The sequence below is a fragment of the Bufo bufo genome, chromosome 6 (assembly GCF_905171765.1).
Source record: "Bufo bufo chromosome 6, aBufBuf1.1, whole genome shotgun sequence".
Classification (NCBI taxonomy): Eukaryota; Metazoa; Chordata; class Amphibia; order Anura; family Bufonidae; genus Bufo; species Bufo bufo.
Genome location: NC_053394.1, coordinates 106,663,788 through 106,687,608, shown reverse-complemented (window position 1 = coordinate 106,687,608; position 23,821 = coordinate 106,663,788).

Sequence of the window (23,821 nt, the reverse complement as noted above, 5' to 3'; positions counted from 1 at the left end):
GCAAGCTGCGTTCAGGTGTCCGCCTGCTGAGCGGAGCGGAGGACAAACGGTGCCAGACTGATGCATTCTGAGCGGATCCGCATCCACTCAGAATGCATTAGAGCTGGACAGATCCGTTCGGGGCCGCTTGTGAGAGCCTTCAAACGGAACTCACAAGCGGAGCCCCGAACGCTAGTGTAAAAGTAGCCTTAGTGTCTCTTGGATCTTACGGGCTATGTCTGTAAGATCCAAGAGACTATGGGTGAGTTTTTCATAGACATCTTGGTCATTTAGCTACCTCAGAATTTCTGCTGTATAGTGGTCTTTATTCATTATGACCAAAGCCCCACCCTTATCGGCTGGTTTGAAGATAAGTTTTTTTTGTTTAGTTAGATTTTTAAGTATTTGTTTGTCTACCTGGGTAAGGTTATTTGTGAATTTCAATTCGTATTTTTCTATGCTTTTCCTGAAGGAAAGCATATCCTTTTGAACCAGTGATATAGAAACATAGAAACATAGAATGTGTCGACAGATAAGAACCATTTGGCCCATCTAGTCTGCCCAATATACTAAATACTATGGATAGCCCCTGGCCCTATCTTATATGAAGGATGGCCTTATGCCTATCTCATGCATGCTTAAACTCCTCCACTGTATTTGCAGCTACCACTTCTGCAGGAAGGCTATTCCATGCATCCACTACTCTCTCAGTAAAGTAATACTTCCTGATATTACTTTTAAACCTTTGCCCCTCTAATTTAAAACTATGTCCTCTTGTGGTAGTTTTTCTTCTTTTAAATATTCTCTCCTCTTTTACCTTGTTGATTCCCTTTATGTATTTAAAAGTTTCTATCATATCCCCTCTGTCTCGTCTTTCTTCCAAGCTATACATGTTAAGGTCCTTTAATCTTTCCTGGTAAGTTTTATCCTGCAATCCATGTACTAGTTTAGTAGCTCTTCTCTGAACTCTCTCCAAAGTATCAATATCCTTCTGGAGATATGGTCTCCAGTACTGAGCACAATACTCCAAATGAGGTCTCACTAGTGCTCTGTAGAGCGGCATGAGCACCTCCCTCTTTCTACTAGTAATGCCTCTCCCTATACACCCAAGCATTCTGATAGCATTTCCTGCTGCTCTATGACATTGTCTGCCTACCTTTAAGTCTTCTGAAATAATGACCCCTAAATCCCTATCCTCAGATACTGAGGTTAGGACTGTATCACTGATTTTATATTCTGCTCTTGGGTTTTTACCTCCCAGGTGCATTATCTTGCACTTATCAACATTAAATTTTAGTTGCCATATTTTTGACCATTCCTCTAGTTTTCCTAAGTCCTTTTCCATTTGGTGTATCCCTCCAGGAACATCAACCCTGTTACAAATCTTTGTGTCATCAGCAAAAAGACACACCTTACCATCGAGGCCTTCTGCAATTTCGCTGATAAAGATATTAAACAATATGGGTCCCAGAACAGATCCCTGAGGTACCCCACTGGTAACAACACCATGGTCTGAATTTACTCCATTGACTACAACCCTCTGTTGTCTGTCCCTCAGCGACTGCCTAATCCATTCAACAGGAATAGGAGTCCAAGCACAAAGACTGCAATTTATTGATAAGCCTTCTATGTGGGACAGTATCAAAAGCCTTACTAATGTCTAGATAAGCGATGTCTACTGGACCTCCGCCATCTATTATTTTAGTCACCCAATCAAAAAAATCTATAAGATTAGTTTGACATGATCTCCCTGAAGTAAACCCATGCTGTTTTTCACCTTTCAATCCATGGGATTTTAGATGTTCCACAATCCTCTCCTTAAGTATGGTTTCCATTAATTTCCCCACTTACTGGCCTATAGTTGCCCGATTCCTCCCTACTACCTTTTGTTCTGAATGGGCACAACATTTGCTAATTTCCAATCTTCTGGGATGACTCCTGTTACCAGTGATTGGTTAAATAAATCTGTTAATGGTTTTGCTAGTTCACCGCTAAGCTCTTTTACTAGCTTTGGGTGTATCCCATGAGGCCCCTGTGACTTATTTGTATTAATTTTAGACAGCTGACTTAGAACCTCTTCCTCTGTAAAGACACATGCATCAAAAGATTAATTAGTCTTCCTTCCTAACTGAGGTCCTTTTCCTTCATTTTCCTTTGTAAAAACTGAACAGAAGTATTCATTGAGGCAGTCAGCTAGTTCTTTATCTTCTTCCATAAACCTTCCTTCTTTTTTTTTTTTAGTTTGGTAATTCCTTGTTTTAGTTTCCTTTTTTCATTTATATATCTGAAGAATGTCTAAGGCTACTTTCACACTTGCGGCAGGACGGATCCGACAGGCTGTTCACCCTGTCGGATCCGTCCTTCCGCTATTTCGCCATGCCGCCGGACCGCCGCTCCGTCACCATTGACTATAATGGAGACGGGGACGGAGCTCCGGCGCAGCACGGCAGTGCACGGCGAGAGCCGCCGGACTAAAAAGTCGAACATGCAGGGTGAACAGCCTGTCGGATCCGTCCTGCCGCAGGTGTGAAAGTACCCTAATCACCTTTTTTCACTGACTGAGCTAATTTCTCTTCTGCCTGTGCTTTAAAAGCTCTTATAACTTGCTTGGTCTCTCTCTGCCTAATCTTATAAATTTGCCTGTCATCCTCATGTTGCTTTTTTCTATAATTACTAAATGCTATTTTGTTTTTAATGATTTTGGCCACTTCTGCTGAGTACCACAGTGGTCTCTTCCTTTTTTTTTGCTTTTACTGACAAGCCTAATGCAATTATCTGTTGCCTTCAATAGTTCCACTTTTAAGTAGTCCGATTTCTCCTGGACTCCATTGAAACTGTTTAAATCTGATAGGGACTCGTATACCACTAATCTAATTTTAGAAAAGTCAGTTTTTCTAAAATCTAAAACTTTTGTTTTTGTGTGGTGTGACTCAGTCACTGTACTTATAGTAAACCACACTGACTGGTGATCACTAGATCACAAGCTTTCCCCTACAGTAATATCAGATACCAAATTCCCATTTGGGAATACTAAATCTAAAATGGCCTCCTTCCGGGTTGGCTCCTCAACTACTTGCTGTAGAGATAATCCCAGTAGGGAATTTAGAATATATGTACTCCTGGCAGAACTAGCTATTTTGGTTTTCCAGTTTACATCAGGAAGATTAAAGTCTCCCATAATGATAACTTCCCCTTTCAATGTCATTTTAGCTATTTCCTCAACTAGTAGATCATCTAATTCTTTGACTTGGCTAGGTGGTCTATATATCACACCTACACGAGTTACCTTATGATTATCAAGCTGCAAGGTAACCCAAACTGACTCTAAATTGGTCTCGCTAACTTGTATTAAATTAGATTTTATGCTATCTTTCACATACAGGGCCACCCCTCCCCCTTTCTTGCCTTCTCTGTCTTACCTATATAGAGAGAACCCTGGTATTGTTAGATCCCAGTCATTACTCCCATTGAACCATGCCTCAGTAACCGCCACTAAATCTATATTCTCAGATGCCATTATAGACTCAAGTTCATTGATCTTATTCCCTAAACTGCGAGCATTTATAGACAACACTCTGAGCTTGTAATTTCTTAACCTATGTGCTACTGGCATCTTCTGGCATTGTTCCGGGGGGTAGTCGGACTGCTGGATTATCACTCTTTTGCCCCTCTTTCCTAGTTTAAATGGTCCTTAGCAAATACTTTGAACTGTTCACTGAGGACATTCATTCCCTTGAGTGAAAGATGCAAACCATCTTTCTTGTACAGTTCTTTTCCATTCCGAGAGCTAACTGTCACGGCGGGGCGTGAGGGGAAACCCCCCGCCATGCAATGGCGGTGGCTGCTAGCCAGGTAGCAGGGAACACGGAGCAAGTCACCTCCTAATGCAACCCTAGGTTCTCCCTAGACTCCTAGCGCATGAGCCGCCTCAGATGGTAAGGGGGCTCATGCTCACCGACCTAGTACCCTGGGAATCCCTGCTGTGCCCTAATCCCGAAGACAGGGCAGAGACCACCCATTCATCCTTCACCACGGATGAATGGTGTCTCCTGAAGCCTAGCAACTGACCACCAACTAGACAGGGCCACAGCCGAACGACAGGTAAGTACATAAGACAACAGACAACAAAAGTTATCAGGACTTACCTGTCGCCGACGAGATGGACCGGAAACTCACAGTCTAGCTGTTTGCTTAAACCCCTCCAGGAAAGCAAGCCCCATTAGGAGCACACACACACCAGCAAACAAGGCCCACACCATACAACATACACCACAGGTGGGGAAGGGTAAACAGAAGCAAGCAGGAGGGAAAGCAAGGGAAAACAATATAACAAATAACGGTGGCTCACACAGACATAATCACAACAGCCCAGGAGCAGAGCTCCACACCAAGCTGACAACAAAATACAAACTGACCTCAGGCTCCACCACGCCAACATATAAGGAGGCCTGAGGTCACACCCACCACACCTACCAAACACACCTTAACTCCGTGCACACCAAAGCAGGGAAAACACCATAACAAATACACGTTGCCGGAGGCAACAACATGCAAGGCAACCATGTCACGGCACACACCACAAAGGCCGTGACACTGCCCCTGCATGCAGATGTAGGCAACAGCAAGCGTGGTCAAGTGTCACAGCGCGCACCAAAGGCCCTGACACTAACATGAGACACAAAGCCAAACCCTTGGTTCAGACACCATTCACCAAGCCATACATTGAATTCCTTAATGCGCATCCTCCTGTCATGCTGAAGGTTATGCACAGGCAAAACTGCAGAGAATGAAACAGTTGATGAAACCTCCCGTATATCATTACCAAGTGTGTGAAAAGCTTTCTTCACCTTTGAAACCTCATTGCAAGTCAGATCATTTGTCCCAAGATGGACAATAACATCCACCTCCATTTCCTGCTTTGCTTGCCTAACAATATTAAGGATGCGTCGTCTATCCCTGTTAGCGGTAGCACCAGGGAGACATCTCACAACACCATTTTCCTCAAACTTCACACCTCTTATGATAGAATCGCCCACCAACAGCTGCTTACTATCAGTCCTCACCTTATCCTTTTTTTCTTTGGCTGCAGTCTTGCATACTTTAGGCATGGGAGATGATTGTTCCTCACCCACTGTGCCTGAGCCATCCTCCATGTTGCTCTTGCACTCTGAAAGTGCTGCAAATAAATTATGGAGAGCCACAGACTGTGGGACATGTCTTATATCAACAACTTTCAGTCTACCAGAACCTGCAGTAACCCATCTTCCATTTCTAGGGGGCCTCTGTGGCAGTAGTATTGCAACATTCCCAGCCTGAGTTTGTTTAACAGTTAATTTACAAATCTCAGATTTCAAAAATGCGATTTCCTGCTGCATTATGGAGAGCTGTCTACAGATCAGACAGCATCCAAACCTCTGAAGAGTGGAACATGAACATGTACAGTGGTGTATGCACCTCAGTGGTTCATCTCCTACATGTACAGTGGTATATGCACCTCAGTGGTCTCATCTCCTCCATATACAGTGGTGTATGCACCTCAGTGGCCTCACCTTCTCATGTACAGTGGTATATGCACCTCAGTGGTCTCATCTCCTCCATATACAGTGGTATATGCACAGGGGCGTAGCTAAAGACTCATGGGCCCTGGTGCAAGAGTTTAGCTTGGGCCCCCCATCCCTCATTGCTTTGTGGCCAGGGGCAGGGAAGTTCATTGCCTTCCTGCTGCCTGAGGCAAAAAATTAAACTGCACCGCCCTCCATGCCAAATTCTTGACCTAACACCTTCCCTCCAGCCAGAGGTGTAACTTGACCAGCATGCACCTTCTATAAAACAGGTGTCTTCTCATGTGGTACAAGGGTCTTTGGGGCCCCTCAGGCTCCTGGGCCCAGTAGCGACTGCTACCTCTGCACCCCCTATAGCTACGCCCCTGTATATGCACCTCATGAGTCTCATCTTCTCCATGTACAGTGATTTATACACCTCTGTGGCCTCACCTCCTCATGTACAGTGGTATATGCACCTCAGTGCTCTCATCTCATTTGTGTACAGTGGTATATACACCTCATGAGTCTCATCTCCTCCATGTACAGTGGTGTATGCACCTCAGTGGTCTCACCTCCTCATGTACAGTGGTGTATGTACCTCAGTGTTCTTATCTCCTCCATGTACGGTGGTGTATGTACCTCAGTGGTCTCACCTCCTCATGTACAGTGGTATATGCTCCTCAGTGGTCTCATCTCCTCCATATACAGTATTGTATGCACCTCAGTGGTCTCAACTCCTCCATGTACAGTGGTGTATGCACCTCAGTGGTCTCATCTCCTCCATGTACAGTGGTGTATGCACCTCTGTGGTCTCATCTCCTCCATATACAGTGGTGTATGCACCTCAGTAGTCTCATCTTCTCCATATACAGTGGTGTATGCACCTCAGTGGTCTCAACTCCTTCACGTACAGAGAAGTCCTCTATGTGCACTGGTATATGCACCTCAGTGCTCTCATCTCATTTGTGTACAGTGGTATATACACCTCATGAGTCTCATCTCCTCCATGTACAGTGGGCTATGCACCTCAGTGTCTCACCTCCTCATGTACAGTGGTGTATGTACCTCAGTGTTCTTATCTCCTCCATGTACAGTGGTGTATGTACCTCAGTGGTCTCATCTCCTCCATGTACAGTGGTTTATGCACCTCAGTGGTCTTATCTCCTCCATGTACAGTGGTGTGTGCACCTCAGTGGTCTCATCTCCTCCATGTACAATGGTTTATGTACCTCAGTAGTCTCCTCTATGTGCACTGGTATACACACCTCATGACTGTGTCACCTCCATTTGCAGAAGTATATTCAACTTATGGGCCTCGTCATCTCCATATACAGAGTAATACACTAATACACATGGGTCACTTCAGGGGTCTGTGTTCCATGGGCTATGTACCTCCGTATCTCTGTCCCCATGTCTATGTGCTAGAAGGAACGTGTAGAGATTTATTTTCTCTCTGTGAACTGGACAGGATGATGTCTCAGTAACACAATTATCTGATATGAGGCATTTCTGTATACAATCTGGAGTTACTGGACTGAGGTAATGTGCCCGTATTTGCTCCTGGGGCTGCACATTGTTACAGACATAAGACTTGCCCTCCTTTATGCCCCGGTGATTGGACATTATTGATAGACCTGCATGATTTTCCCCTCAGTTCCCACTAAGAGCTGAGTCCATATGGCCAGGCTCCTGTCTGCCGTATGGAAGTGTTAGTGGCACTGTGGATGAGCTAATGTGAGCCAATGGCTCTATCCCAGAGGCCTCTGCTCTGTGCCAAGTGGACAGATGGTGCTAGGCCATTCACTCGCACAGCTCTGTCCTGCTATTTGGACACTGACGGAGTGAATGGTCATCTCCTGTGATATATATACTGCTATGTCCTGCCCAGTGTGATGCCCGGGCAGCCTGCGAGGAGGAGGGGAAGAGGGGGGGGCATACCAGTGCTGCGAATACACATTGTATATTTGCAAACCAGAGTGTGGAAGGTCAATCTGTTGTGCAAATTCGCTGCTGGCTCTGCTGAACAGATGTTGCACTGCTGCAGCCAGCCTAATGGAGGGGACCTATTCCAGACTCGTAATATCCTTTGCACTCTGGTCAGGTCTGATTGCAGCGTCGTCCCTCGTGCCCCATCAGATTCTTGTTCCTGTTACTTCTGGAGGGAGATTGCTGCCTGACCTTGAGAGAACAGTCCGGTGTAAACATCTAGATCAGCTAGAAATAGCGCATAATATGGCTGCCGGGGATTGCCATTACTACTGTATATGACCTGATTTTGCTTTTTCTGAGTTTTTGGAACATTACAGGATTTCAAACCCCTACCGATCAGATATTTCTGGCCTGTCCTGAAGATAGGCCATCAATATTAAAATCCCTTTATGTACATAAAACCAGAAAATGATCAAATCTTTGTATTGATACTATATAAAAAGTACATTATTATCTACAACTTTCCGACAGCCGTGGAATCATTATCTAATAAACAGTTCTGCAGTTTTCCAATCTATTTATTGTTTCAGATCATCACTCTTGCCAAGACCTCTGCTTGTTGTCAATGATTGAAAACATTTCTTACATCCAGAGGAATGGTTTGGACAGATGTAGTCAAGAATTTTCCCGTTCGCTGAGAGCAAGCAGAGATCTTGAAAATAGTGAGGATTTGAAAACACCTAGTAAAGTTGCATGCATCTCCATAAAACCCCTTTTAAACAGGGATGTACACTGGAGTGAGGTCTATACTGCAAAATCATATGGAGCGCCACTTTATCAGGCGCACCTCCCTCCCCATAAGCCACATAAGAAGATACCAGTATTATAGAAAGTACATGCAGGACAAGTTATACCTCTGGCTGGAGGGAAGGGGTTAGGCCAAAAATTTAGCATGGAGGAAGGAGGGGGGGGGGGGGGTAGTGCCATTTCAATTTTTGCCTCAGGCATCACGAAGGCTATGTGCTTCCCTGCCCCTAGCCACAAAGCACTGAGGGAAGGGGGGCTCAAGCTGAACTCATGCACCAGGGCTCATGAGCCTTTACCTACACCCCTGCCTGTGGCCCCTATACCTACTCTCTCTGTATCCAGGCATAGGTGAGTAATAGATACAGGATATATTGCTCCATGGTCCCGTAACGTCCCATCTCTGGCCACCTTTATGAGTCTCCCCTTAAAGTGTTAACTTGACCAAAGTGCTTGCAATCAGCACTGCCACCACCAGCAGCTCGCCCCTGTTCTTCTCCTGTCTCGGAGTTTGATAAGACAGCCTCCGGCTCTATTTTTCTTGTTGTTACAAAGGCCCCTGTCCTGACATTCGTTTGATTTGTGCCTTTGACGAAGGGGTTGTCTCTATTATGTTTAATTGAAAAGAACTGCGGACTCGGAGCATGAATATTCAATGCGGTCCCGTTTGGTGGCATTCCAGACACCCTGATGTTCTGTGATTCCTTTCTGACTCACAGCTAGGAGGCCTGTCAGGCTTCGAATGACAGCAGGAAAGCTATTAATTGAAATAGCTTCATTAATTAGTAATTAACAGCGGGGTAATGACTATGTCACACATCATATTTCAATGAGTGCCCTTCATGTGTTATAGGGGCTTTAATTAAAGAATATGCATTTTAATTAAAAAGCCAAGGTTGGCCTGTGGCCTCCACAAAGACTGAAGTCTGGGGGAAATTTGCAGACAGGTCCATAGTTTGGATTAACGGGGTTGTCCAGGATTCGAAAAAAAAAAAAAGGGCTGCTATTTTCCAGAAACCGAACTACAAGTTGTGTCTGCTTTTTGCAGCTTAGGTCTATTGAAGTGAATGGGACTGAGCTGCAATACCACATAAAACCTTCTGATAGGTGTGGCGCTGTTTAGCTAATTCTAAATTATATGGACATTATGTTGTGAACAGATTAACCCTGTTTTAGGTGGCTGCGCTTGGATTATAGATACTTAGACCATACATGAAAGATATTGGACAGTCTGAAGACAATCAGGTCAGACTTCATTGCTTGGACTAAAGTATAGGTCAACCAATGGCAACCCCATCGACGCAGTCATTCAACTAAACTAAGGCCTCTTTCAGAGGGGTATCCCGGATTTGCTCCGGATGCGTCCCAGGTGCATTGTGGGAAACCCGCACGAGTGCGCAATTTCAGTCAGTTTTTTCCGCGCGAGTGCAATGCATTTTGCACGCGCATAATAAAAAACTGAATGTGGTACCCAGACCCGAACTTCTTTACTGAAGTTTGGGTTTGGGTTCGGTGTTGTGTAGATGTTATTATTTTCCCTTATAACATAACTATGTAAGGGAAAATAATAGCATTCTTAATACAGAATGCTTACTAAAATGTTGCTTTCCTTCTGTGCGGAAATTGACCTGCCGCGTGGATTTTGAAATCCACAGAATGTCAATTGTTTGTGCAATTTTTTTTGTCACCCTTTGCAATCTAAGGTCTCATGCACACGGCCGTTGCCTGGCCGTGTGCACCCCACATAACGAATGCGGACCCATTCACTTGAATGGGTCCGCAATCCGGGAGATGCGGTGCAGAACGGAGGCACGTATCGGAAGTCCATGGAAGCACTACGGAGTACAGTTGGATGCAGATCGCGGACACCATTAAAGTGAATGGGTCCGCGATCCGCATGCGGCGGCCCCACAGTCGATGCCCATGCATTGCGGACTACAATTTGCGGTCCGCAGCACGGGCACAGCCGGCACATGTTCGTGTGTATGAAGCCAAAGGGTGAGAGCTGAGGCAAAACTGCATCAAATCTAAAAAAAAATGAAAACATGCAAGTAATACATGTGATTTTTGGTGCGGAAGCACAAATAAAACCTCACGAAAATGCGCTGTGCGCAGGTACCCTTAATGGTACATAGTCAGATTGGCTGACAGCTACGAGTTGGGTACCATAGTGGTCAGTACTGGAGGAAATATTTCAGGGCTCAGTATTGGAAGGATCACCATTACTAATAGGGTACCACAGGAGTCAGTATTGGAGAGGATTGCTGTTAATAGTGGGGTACCATAGGAGTCAGTATTGGAGGGGAGCATCATTACTAGTGGGGTATCATAGGGGTCAGTATTGGAGGGAATTGCTATTAGTAGTGGGGTATCATAGGGATCAGTATTGGAGGGGAGCACCATTACTAGTGGGGTATCATAGGGATCAGTGTTGGAGGGGAGCACCATTACTAGTAGGGTTGTTCAGGAGTCAGTATTGGAGGGGAATCACAGTTTGTAGGGGGGTTCCCTACTATAAGAGCCGTCACATTATGGAACTCATAACTGTAAGAACAGTCACACTATGGGACTTTCTACAGTAAAAGCATTCACACACTATGGAACTCTCGTCTCTGAGCAGTCATATCTTGGAACTCTCTTCTCTGAGCAGTCATATCTTGCAACTCTCTACTGTAAAGAGCAGTCACACTACAGAACTCTCTACTGTAAGAGCACTCACACTACAGAACTCTCTACTGTAAGAGCAGTCACACTACAGAACTCTCTACTGTAAGAGCACTCACACTACAGAACTCTCTACTGTAAGAGCAGTCACACTACAGAACTCTCTACTGTAAGAGCACTCACACTACAGAACTCTCTACTGTAAGAGCACTCACACTACAGAACTCTCTACTGTAAGAGCACTCACTACAGAACTCTCTACTGTAAGAGCAGTCACACTATGGAACTCTCTACTGTAAGAGCACTCACACTACAGAACTCTCTACTGTAAGAGCAGTCACACTATGGAACTCTCTACTGTAAGAGCACTCACACTACAGAACTCTCTACTGTAAGAGCACTCACACTACAGAACTCTCTACTGTAAGAGCACTCACACTACAGAACTATCTACTGTAAGAGCACTCACACTACAGAACTATCTACTGTAAGAGCACTCACTCTACAGAGGTCTCTACTGTAAGAGCACTCACACTACAGAACTATCTACTGTAAGAGCGATCACACTACAGAACTATCTACTCTAAGAGCAGTCACACTACAGAACTCTCTACTGTAAGAGCACTCGCACTACAGAACTCTCTACTGTAAGAGCACTCGCACTACAGAACTCTCTACTGTAAGAGCACTCGCACTACAGAACTCTCTACTGTAAGAGCACTCGCACTACAGAACTCTCTACTGTAAGAGCACTCGCACTACAGAACTCTCTACTGTAAGAGCAGTCACTATAGAACTCTCTACTGTAAGAGCACTCACACTACGGAACTCTCTACTGTAAGAGCACTCACACTACAGAACTCTACTGTAAGAGCAGTCACACTATGGAACTCTCTACTGTAAGAGCGATCCCACTACAGAACTCTCTACTGTAAGAGCAGCACTCACACTATGGAACTCTCTACTGTAAGAGCACTCACACTACAGAACTATCTACTGTAAGAGCGATCACACTACAGAACTCTCTACTGTAAGAGCGATCACACTACAGAACTCTCTACTGTAAGAGCACTCACACTATGGAACTCTCTACTGTAAGAGCACTCACACTACAGAACTCACTACTGTAAGAGCGATCACACTACAGAACTCTCTACTGTAAGAGCAGTCACACTACAGAACTCTCTACTGTAAAAGCACTCACACTACAGAACTCTCTACTGTAAAAGCACTCACACTACAGAACTCTCTACTGTAAGAGCACTCACACTACAGAACTCTCTACTGTAAGAGCACTCACACTACAGAACTCTCTACTGTAAGAGCAGTCACACTATAGAACTCTCTACTGTAATAACAGTCACACTACAGAACTTTCTACTGTAAGAGCACTCACACTACAGAACTCTACTGTAAGAGCACTCACTACAGAACTCTCTACTGTAAGAGCAGTCACACTACAGAACTCTCTACTGTAATAACAGTCACACTACAGAACTCTCTACTGTAAGAGCACTCACACTACAGAACTCTCTACTGTAAGAGCACTCACACTACAGAACTCTCTACTGTAAGAGCACTCACACTACAGAACTCTCTACTGTAAGAGCACTCACACTACAGAACTCTCTACTGTAAGAGCAGTCACACTACAGAACTCTCTACTGTAAGAGCACTCACACTACAGAACTCTCTACTGTAAGAGCACTCACACTACAGAACTCTCTACTGTAAGAGCACTCACACTACAGAACTCTCTACTGTAAGAGCACTCACACTACAGAACTCTCTACTGTAAGAGCACTCACACTACAGAACTCTACTGTAAGAGCACTCACTACAGAACTCTCTACTGTAAGAGCAGTCACACTACAGAACTCTCTACTGTAATAACAGTCACACTACAGAACTCTCTACTGTAAGAGCACTCACACTACAGAACTCTCTACTGTAAGAGCACTCACACTACAGAACTCTCTACTGTAAGAGCACTCACTACAGAACTATCTACTGTAAGAGCACTCACACTACAGAACTCTCTACTGTAAGAGCACTCACACTACAGAACTCTCTACTGTAAGAGCACTCACACTACAGAACTCTCTACTGTAAGAGCAGTCACACTACAGAACTCTCTACTGTAAGAGCACTCACACTACAGAACTCTCTACTGTAAGAGCACTCACACTACAGAACTCTCTACTGTAAGAGCACTCACACTACAGAACTCTCTATTGTAAGAGCACTCACACTACAGAACTCTCTACTGTAAGAGCACTCACTACAGAACTCTCTACTGTAAGAGCAGTCACACTACAGAACTCTACTGTAAGAGCACTCACACTACAGAACTCTCTACTGTAAGAGCACTCACTACAGAACTCTCTACTGTAAGAGCACTCACACAACAGAACTCTCTACTGTAAGAGCAGTCACACTATGGAACTCTCTACTGTAAGAGCACTCACACTACAGAACTCACTACTGTAAGAGCACTCACACTACAGAACTCTCTACTGTAAGAGCACTCACACTACAGAACTATGGTTTGAGCAATAAAGTGTTGACTTGACCTACAAATTCCCTAGATTGCAATCTGATCGAGCATCTTGATGATGTGCTATAAAACATCCTCACAACTTACAGGACTTAAAGGGGTTTTCGGGGAGTTCAATATTGTTAGGTTAGGTCATCAATATCTGATTGGTGGGAGTCTAAATCTCCTGTTAGGGCTGTGGCCTCTTCTTAGGCCAGTGACATGATGTTCATCGGTCATGTGGCCTATTTGCAGATCAGTCCCGTTCAAGTGAATCGGCCTGGGCTGCAGTACCAAGCACCGCCACTATCCAATGTACAGCGCTATGCTTGGTATGCTGTGAGGTGGCCGCAATACTTCAAACAGCTGATCAGTGGGGTTGGGGGGAGTTAAACCCCCACAATCAGATACTGATGACCTATCCTGAGTATAGGCCATCTATACTGAACTCCCTCAAAACCCCTTTAAATGATTTGCTGTTAGTGTTTTGGTGTCATACTGTAATGAGCCCTTGAAGAGCCAGAGCAGAGGATGGGAGTGGTAGTGGCTCTGACTATGGAATGTGTCACAGTGGTTTCTCTCAAGCCGTTGCTCCCTAGTGCCGCTGCAGTGAGAGGAGGGTGCACCCTTCCTTCCCTCGTGGGGGTACTCCCTGTAGTTGGGGTTCCTGCTTAATTGTAGTTTGGGGTATCTTTGATGTTGGTGGTTGTATGGATGCCTAGCAGGAGATGTAGTAGTGCAATGGCCAGGGTATGGTATGGTAGGAGTCAGGAAACCTGGCCAGAGGAAGAAGAATAAATGTCTCTTTTTATTTGGGTGAAAAAAAAGCGTTTTAGTACATCCAAAAATAATCTGTAGACAGCAATAATAGTTAAATTACTGCTATGTTAATGGCCTACATTCACTCATATGTAAGATGCAATACACAGTGGGTAATATAAGCTATATTTCACTATTTTCATCCTTTAACCATATGTTTGCTGAATCCCCGCTGCCACGTCCCCTGGATGTGGGGAAGGAGACTACCCTTTGATTGAAATTCTAAGATAAATCAAGCAGGGAAGTAAATCAGGTTAGCAGAGTTTTTGTATTTTATTTTGATCTAAACACATTATCACTTGAAAGGGATGTGGCTGGTTTGTGCCCATGGGAGAGTCGTCTGATTGGGGTTCTGCTGGAGCAGCCCCCCAGGGACCAGTCACATGAAGGGGGGGGGGGGGGGGGGGGGGGGGGGTTAGCAGATAACACATCTGATCGTCATATGACTTTGATTTCTTCCTGGCCAAGGACAGAAAACGCACAAATGTGAAAACCAGCAATAACCACTTCTGCAACTTTCTAATAAACCTTGTATTTTAAATTCTCACCATTATTAAGAACTCAGCTTGCTGTCAGTGAATGGGAGCACTCCTGCAGAAAACCATAAAGACCTGGGGGTCATTTATGAACGTTTTTACACCACTTTTCCACGTATTCATGTCACAGATTTTGTTGCAAAGGTGCCGGTATACCCGTCTCATTCAACATTTTCCACGCCAGTTTTTGGCATAGAAAATTACCTTAAAGGGCTTCTGTCACCCCACTAAAGTAATTTTTATTTTTTTGGGCTACTTAAATTCCTTATACTGCGATATATCAATATATAATGCTCTTACTGATTTTCTCTGCTGGTAGCAGCCGCATCCTCCTTTCACAATGACGCCCCCTCCTCATGTTGATTGACAGGGCCAGCGAACGCGTTCGTCCTCTGACTGGCCCTGTCTGCGTTTTAAATCTCGAGCCTTCGCCGTAGCGGTCTTCAGTCGGCGCAGGCGCACTGATAGGGGGACGCTCGCTCCTTCCTCAGTGCGCCTGCGCCGGGTGTAGATGTGACGTCATCGGCGCAGGCGCATTGAAGATGGTCACCCCCCTGTCATTGATCACCCCCCTGTCATTGATCACCCCCCTGTAAGGCTCCATTCAGACGTCCGTATGTTTTTTACGGATCCACGGATACATGGATCGGATCCGCAAAACGGATATGGACGTCTGAAGGGAGCCTTACAAGGGGGTGATCAATGACAGGGGGGTGATCACCCCATATAGACTCCCTGATCACCCCCCTGTCATTGATCACCCCCGTAAGGCTCCATTCAGAAATTTTTTGGGCCCAAGTTAGCGGAAATTGTTTTTTTTTTTTGTTTTTTTTTCTTACAAAGTCTCATATTCCACTAACTTGTGTCAAAAAATAAAATCTCACATGAACTCACCATACCCCTCACGGAATCCAAATGCGTAATTTTTTTTAGACATTTATATTCCAGACTTCTTCTCACGCTTTAGGGCCCCTAAAATGGCAGGGCAGTATAAATACCCCACATGTGACCCCATTTTGGAAAGAAGACACCCCAAGGTATTCCGTGAGGGGCATATTGAGTCCATGAAAAATTTCAATTTTTGTCCCAAGTTAGCGGAAAGGGAGACTTTGTGAGAATAAACAAAAAAAAATCAATTTCCGCTAACTTGTGCCAAAAAAATAAAATTTCTATGAACTAGCCATGCCCCTCATTGAATACCTTGGGGTGTCTTCTTTCCAAAATGGGGTCACATGTGGGGTATTTATACTGCCCTGGCATTTTAGGGGCCCTAAAGCGTGAGAAGAAGTCTGGGATCCAAATGTCTAAAAATGCCCTCATAAAAGGAATTTGGGCCCCTTTGCGCATCTAGGCTGCAAAAAAGTGTCACACATGTGGTATCTCCGTACTCAGGAGAAGTTGGGCAATGTGTTTTGGGGTGTCATTTTACATATACCCATGCTGGGTGAGATAAATATCTTGGTCAAATGCCAACTTTGTATAAAAAAATGGGAAAAGTTGTATTTCTCTCTCCCAGCATGGGTATATGTAAAAAGACACCCCAAAACACATTGCCCTACTTCTTCTGAGTACGGCGATACCAGATGTGTGACACTTTTTTGCAGCCTAGGTGGGCAAATGGGCCCACATTCGAAAGACCACCGGATTTCACAGGGCATTTTTTACAGATTTTGATTTCAAACTACTTCTCAAGCATTAGGGCCCCTAAAATGCCAGGGCAGTATAACTACCCCACAAGTGACCCTATTTTGGAAAGAAGACACCCCAAGGTATTCCTTGAGGGGCATGGCGAGTTCCTAGAATTTTTTCTTTTTTGTCACAAGTTAGCGGAAAATGATGATTTTTTTTTTCTTTTTTTTTTTCTTACAAAGTCTCATATTCCACTAACTTGTGACAAAAAATAAAAACTTCCATGAACTCACTATGCCCATCACGAAATACCTTGGGGTGTCTTCTTTCCAAAATGGGGTCACTTGTGGGGTAGTTATACTGCCCTGGCATTTTAGGGGCCCTAATGCGTGAGAAGTAGTTTGAAATCAAAATCTGTAAAAAATGGCCTGTGAAATCGAAAGGTGCTCTTTGGAATGTGGGCCCATTTGCCCACCTAGGCTGCAAAAAAGTGCCACACATCTGGTATCGCCGTACTCAGAAGAAGTAGGGCAATGTGTTTTGGGGTGTCTTTTTACATATACCCATGCTGGGTGAGAGAAATATCTCGGCAAAAGACAACTTTCCCATTTTTTTTATACAAAGTTGGCATTTGACCGAGATATTTATCTCACCCAGCATGGGTATATGTAAAATAACACCCCAAAACACATTGCCCAACTTCTCCTGAGTACGGCGATACCAGATGTGTGACACTTTTTTTGCAGCCTAGGTGGGCAAAGGGGCCCACATTCCAAAGAGCACCTTTAGGATTTCACAGGGCATTTTTTACACATTTTGATTTCACTGAGGAAGGGGCAAATAGCTAGACCCCGAAACGCGTCTGGTGCGATACCCCCCCAAATTTTGTACTGAAAGACCGAAGTACCGGAGACTGACCAATATACAGAAGCAGAAGTGGACCTTTACCGACGAAATTTTCCATCATTATACCATTGCGCAATTTCGATTTAAAAGCGGAGGTCTATAGGCTTGGATAGCGATTTACAGAGCCGCCTGCAATCTCCTGATTTTACAAGTGCTGCAGAAACCAGAGGCACATTTCAGAGAGTGGTCAAAAGTCAAGGTTTGGTCGATCACAATTTATTTTACTTGCAAGTAATTCACCTGTTTTCGGCGGGACGCCGCTGCTACTAAATACGGGACATTTGATTTCTTGGTCCATATCAACTATACTCAGGTATCTACTTTTAAAGACTGCACATAATATTGGATGAACTTTTAGTTATTTTGATACCATTTTTTTGCTGGTCATACTACTGAGGTCCGCCTTGATGATAATCTATATGTTAGCGGACTTTTGAATAGCATGAATATAGTGATATTATTATAGAAGCATTTATCTATTGTGTATTTTATTGCATTTATTTTATTTGACTTAATCTAAATAAAACTATATATTTGTTAACCACATGGTCACGGTCTCTTGAGTGCCCTGTACCTTATATATTTTGATTTCAAACTAATTCCCACACATTAGGGCCCCTAAAATGCCAGGGCAGTATAACTACTCCACAAGTGACCCCATTTTGGAAAGAAGACACCCCAAGGTATTTCGTGATGGGCATAGTGAGCTCATGGAAGTTTTTATTTTTTGTCACAAGTTAGTGGAATATGAGACTTTGTATGGAAAAAAAGAAAATCATAATTTTCCGCTAACTTGTGACAAAAAATAAAAAGTTCTATGAACTCACTATGCCCATCAGCGAATACCTTAGGGTGTCTACTTTCCGAAATGGGGTTATTTGTGGGGTTTTTCTACTGTCTGGGCATTGTAGAACCTCAGGAAACATGACAGGTGCTCAGAAAGTCAGAGCTGCTTCAAAAAGCCGAAATTCACATTTTTGTACCATAGTTTGTAAACGCTATAACTTTTACCCAAAGCATTTTTTTTTTTTACCCAAACATTTTTTTTTTTATCAAAGACATGTAGAACAATAAATTTAGAGAAAAATTTATATATGGATGTCGTTTTAAAAAAAAAAAAATTACAACTGAAAGTGAAAAATGTCTTTTTTTTGCAAAAATTTTATTAAATTTCGATTAATAACAAAAAAGTAAAAATGGCAGCAGCAATGAAATACCACCAAATGAAAGCTCTATTAGTGAGAAGAAAAGGAGGTAAAATTCATTTGGGTGGTAAGTTGCATGACCGAGCAATAAACCGTGAAAGTAGTGTAGGTCAGAAGTGTAAAAAGTGGCCTGGTCATTAAGGGTGTTTAAGCTAGGGGGGCTGAAGTGGTTAAATCTCGCGAAATTTTGTATGTAGCGCCATTTAATACAATTTAGGCATGGAAAACAACCCTGCTTTTGGGGACGTAGAAAGCTTTGACTTGTTTTTTTCTGTGGGCCTATATCGGTGTGTACCAATTGATCCTTCAGGCTTTTAGGTCTCCTATATGATAATAATGGAGGCAATTTAAAAGCAGCAATGTTATTATGTCCACTATTCCTGACCAACCAGTGTTTATTAACTATCTCTCTGATTAGATGGCTATCCTCTGTATAGGTGGTAACAAGAGGAATTCTTTGTAGAGATTTTTTCTCTCGCTTATTGTTAAGTAAATCAGCTCGATTTAGTGTATGGATGTCAAATGTGAATTGAGTACTGTATTCGGATAACCCCTCTCCGAAAAGACCTAGTAATTTTTCCAAGTGTCAGGTTTAATTGTTGGCTGTCATTCACAATACGTTTGGCACGTAGAAACTGACTCTGTGGAAGAGATTTCACCATCGCCCGAGGATGGGCGCTATCGTATCTCAAAAGAGTATTTTTGTCAGTAGGCTTGATGTAAAGATCAGTAAATAATTGACCATCCTTTAAGGTGATCAATGTGTCAAGAAAATGTATCTGTTCCACCGAATAGCTAAGAGTAAATTTGATGTCACTATCAATAGTACACAATTCACTCCTGACTGGAAGATATTGGCAAAGTTCTCAGCTTTTAACATCGGCCTGAGGAATTGGCTAGTATTGTCAGTTGCGTATCATTTTGGTGCATTTTTTGCAGTGAATTGTGTAAGTATATTTTTTCATCTGCACAATGTATCATTTTGTGTAAGATGTCCTTGTGGTGCATGCGGTCCGCCCCGGCATCCTCCACTGTACGCATTTGTTGCTGGGGATTACTGTAGCGTGTCTATAACCGGCGGAGGAATTGCTCCCCCGGTTATAGACACGCTACAGTGTCTTGGTTTGGAGCATTTTCACCCATTTAGGCCACATCAATAGTATTCAAAAAAGAAAAAAAAGGATATCAATTGTTGTTCAGTCCCTGTCCAAATCAAAAAAATGTAATCTATGAATCGCCACCACCTCAAAACATGGTTAAAGTGGGGTGACACATAGATGAAGGTGTCGTCTAGGAAGGAAACCGCCATGTTAGCGTAAGTCGGTGCCACATTCGATCCCATGGCGGTCCCCTTCAACTGTAAGTAAAAATGATCACCAAACAAAAAATAATTACATGTGAGTACAGTATATAATAATGTCAAGATAAAATATTGACACCCTGGAGAAAAATCCGATTGAATCAATGCTTGTTTGACAGCATTAATGCCAAATTCATGTCTAATAGACGTGTAAAGGCTAACAATGTCAAAAGAAGCCATGCTTGTATCAGAAGGAATGGTAACATCTGATAATTTGTTAAGAAAATCAGTTGTGTCTTGAATGTATGACCTTGCAGGAACTTCATCTAACCACCTTGAGTGAGTACTACAGAGCTCAACGTATTCCTAGGGACATTCTCAACCTACCATGTATATGAATGATAATGACTTTCGCTGAAGATATGAACTGATTGCCCACAAATTCTCTCTTGATCGTATCTTGCTTAACATTGAATTTCTACAGAAGGATTTATCTGATATGATGGGCAAAAGGAATGAATTGGAGACTACCCTGATTTCTCTGGAAACAACTGATGAGCATCAAGAGTATGTATGCAAATTTAAACCTATATTGGAGAAACTCAAAAAAGACATCCAAGACATCAAACGCAGCAAATGGCAACGGGACACCTTTGATTATGAAACTGGCACCGTATATAATTGGAAAACTAATAATCAACAATTTCGTGGTTCCCCTTCTAGTTTGGATAGAAGGAATAAATCATCCAATGATGCAAACAATTATTCAGGAGTAGACTCTTCTTCTTTTTTTAGGGGTTACGCCACATATGACAAAAGAAAAAACCAACCATGAGAGGTGGGCGCAGAAGACGCCAACAACAACAAAAAAACCTGCAGCAAGAAAGCACAGAAAAGGAGAAATTAACTACAATGGACACTGTAGTAAATATCTCTTCACACGTTTTGACCCCATTACAGTTGGAATTATTAGCTAGGGTTTAAGTAGGGCCGGTGCAAGGAGTTTTGCTGCCCTAGGCAAGATAAAAATTGCCGCCCCCCCCCCTTATCAGATGATCTGCCCATATCATGTTCCACCCCTTTCTCAGCTTTTAAATTAAAAGAACTGCTATGTTTCCCTTAGGGTTAATCCAGCTTCTTGTAGCCGTCTCTTTTTGCGGAACGGAATTGCGGACCCATACATTTCTCCGTGCGGCCCCGATCCGGAATTGCGGACCCGGATCCGCAATTCCGATCCTGAAACAAATAGAACATGTCCTATTCTTGTCCGCAATAGTGCCGGCAATGTGCAGTCCGCAAAGTGCGGAACGCACATTGCCGCTGTCTGTGTTTTGTGGATCCGCAGAACACACACGGATGTGTGAATGGACCCTAAATGTGAGGTAAATTAGTTTCCAATGTAGTATTAATAACTAAACAATTAAATAATAAACATATTGCATTGTCTACTTACCACCAGGACAATAAGATGATCTGGTCTCTGGCTGCAGTCTGGCTCTGGGGACTCTCTTGTCACTCTCTCCCCCCCTCCCTCCCTTGTCACTCTCTCCCCCCCCTCCCTAGTCACTCTCATTATTCCCCCCCTCCCTTGTAATTCTCATTATTCCCCCCCTCCCTTGTCACTCTCGTTATTCCCCCCCTCCCTTGTCACTCTCATTATTCCCCCCCTCCCTTGTCATTCTCGTTATTCCCCCCCTCCCTTGTCACTCTCATTATTCCCCCCTCTCCCTTGTCACTCTCATTATTTCCCCCCTCTCCCTTGTCACTCTCATTATTCCCCCCCTCTCCCTTGTCACTCTCATTATTTCCACCCCCTCCCTTGTCACTCTCATTATCCCCCCCCTCTCCCTTGTCACTCTCATTATTCCCCCCCTCTCCCTTGTCACTCTCATTATTCCCCCCCTCCCCCTTGTCACTCTCATTATTTCCACCCCCCCCTCCCTTGTCACTCTCATTATCTTCCCCCTCTCCCTTGTCACTCTCATTATCTTCCCCCTCTCCCTTGTCACTCTCATTATTCCCCCCCTCTCCCTTGTCACTCTCATTATCCCCCCCCCCTCCCCCTTGTCACTCTCATTATTTCCCCCCCTCTCCCTTGTCACTCTCCTTATTCCCCCCCCTCCCTTGTCACTCTCATTATTTCCACCCCCCCCCTCCCCCCTTGTCACTCTCATTCTACCGCCCCACCTCTAGTGTAGCCAGCGTGGCCGAGCTCTGTTCGATCCGCGGTACAGGAGCATTTGTTTCCTGTACCCGGCCGGACTGACAGGAAGTGCTCACTTAGTGAGCACTTCCTGTCAGTCCGGCCGGGTACAGGAAACAAAAGCTCCTGTACCGCGGACCGAACAGAGCTCGGCCACGCTACATTAACAACAGCACACAGCAGGTGCAGGCAGGATTCTTTAGAGCGGCAAGCGCTCAGCCTCAGACGCTCAGGCGCCGCAGGCCGCCGGCCGCCCGAACTTATATAAGCAACTTTTCTTTTTTTTTTACCGCAACGGGCGCCGGGCGCCCCCTGCTGAATGGCGCCCTAGGCGACTGCCTAAGTCGCCTTACTGGTGGCGCCGGCCCTGTTTAAGTTTCTGCCCTAATGTTCATACGGATTGGTTACAAGTGGAGGCAGATCTGTATGAAAATTTTCACACTACTTAAGTTAAATGTGTGGTTCTCTACACGACCCAAAAGGGGAGACAGCTTAAAAACATCTGTATTATGATTGTTTGAGATGGACCTATATATTAAGAGTGATTTCAATCCTTTGGTTTCTTCTTCTGCAATTGATTTGTTTACTGAATCGGTGTTACGTGATGTACATGCTCTCGGTGTCATCGGACATAGTCCCAATATGTCTGCTTTAGAGTGGCAAGCATTGAATGAACTTGTCCATGACCACGGCCTCACCATCAAATCTGCTGATAAGGGTGGTGCGGTTGTGGTCATGGACACTTGCAAATATATTACGGAGGCTCACAGACAATTGTCTGATCGGTCTGTTTAAAAAACTTAATGGAGATCCTAAATGGGATTTTCAGAGGAAAATTAACCAGATTGTTTGTGATGGGTCCAATCGGGGGTTTATTGATGATAAATTGAAGGATTTTCTTATAGTTTTACATCCAGTAACTCCTATTTTGTATTTACTACCTAAAATTCATAACGTATTTTAATAATCCTCCCTGTAGGCCCATCGTGTGTGGAAAAGGGTCTTTGCTTAGCAATGTCTCTGTCTTTTTAGACAAGTCATTGCGCAAATATGCAGATTCTGCAAGGTCATACATTCAAGACACAACTGATTTTCTTAATCAGATGTTACCATTCCTTCTGATACAAAAATGGCTTCTTTTGACATTGTTAGCCTTTACACGTTTATTAGACATGAATTTGGCATTAATTCAATCGGATTTTTCACCAGGGTGTCAATATTTTATCTTGACATTATTACATACTGTACTCACATATAATTATTTTTTGTTTGGTGATCATTTTTACTTACAGTTGAAGGGGACCGCCATAGGATCAAATGTGGCGCCGACTTACGCTAACATGGTGGTCTCCTTCCTAGAGGACACCTTCATCTATGTGTCTCCCCACTTCAACCATGTTTTGAGGTGGTGGCGATACATAGATGAATTTTTTTTGATTTGGACAGGGACTGAACAACAATTGATATCCTTTTTTTCTTTTTTGAATACTATTGAAAGTGACATCAAATTTACTCTTAGCTATTTGGTGGAACAGATTCATTTTCTTGACACATTGATCACCTTAAAGGATGGTCAATTATTTACTGATCTTTACATCAAGCCTACTGACAAAAATACTCTTTTGAGATACGATAGCGCCCATCCTCGGGCGATGGTGAAATCTCTTCCACAGTGTCAGTTTCTACGTGCCAAACGTATTGTGAATGACAGCCAACAATTAGACTTGACACTTGGAAAAATTACTAGGTCTTTTCGGGAGAGGGGTTA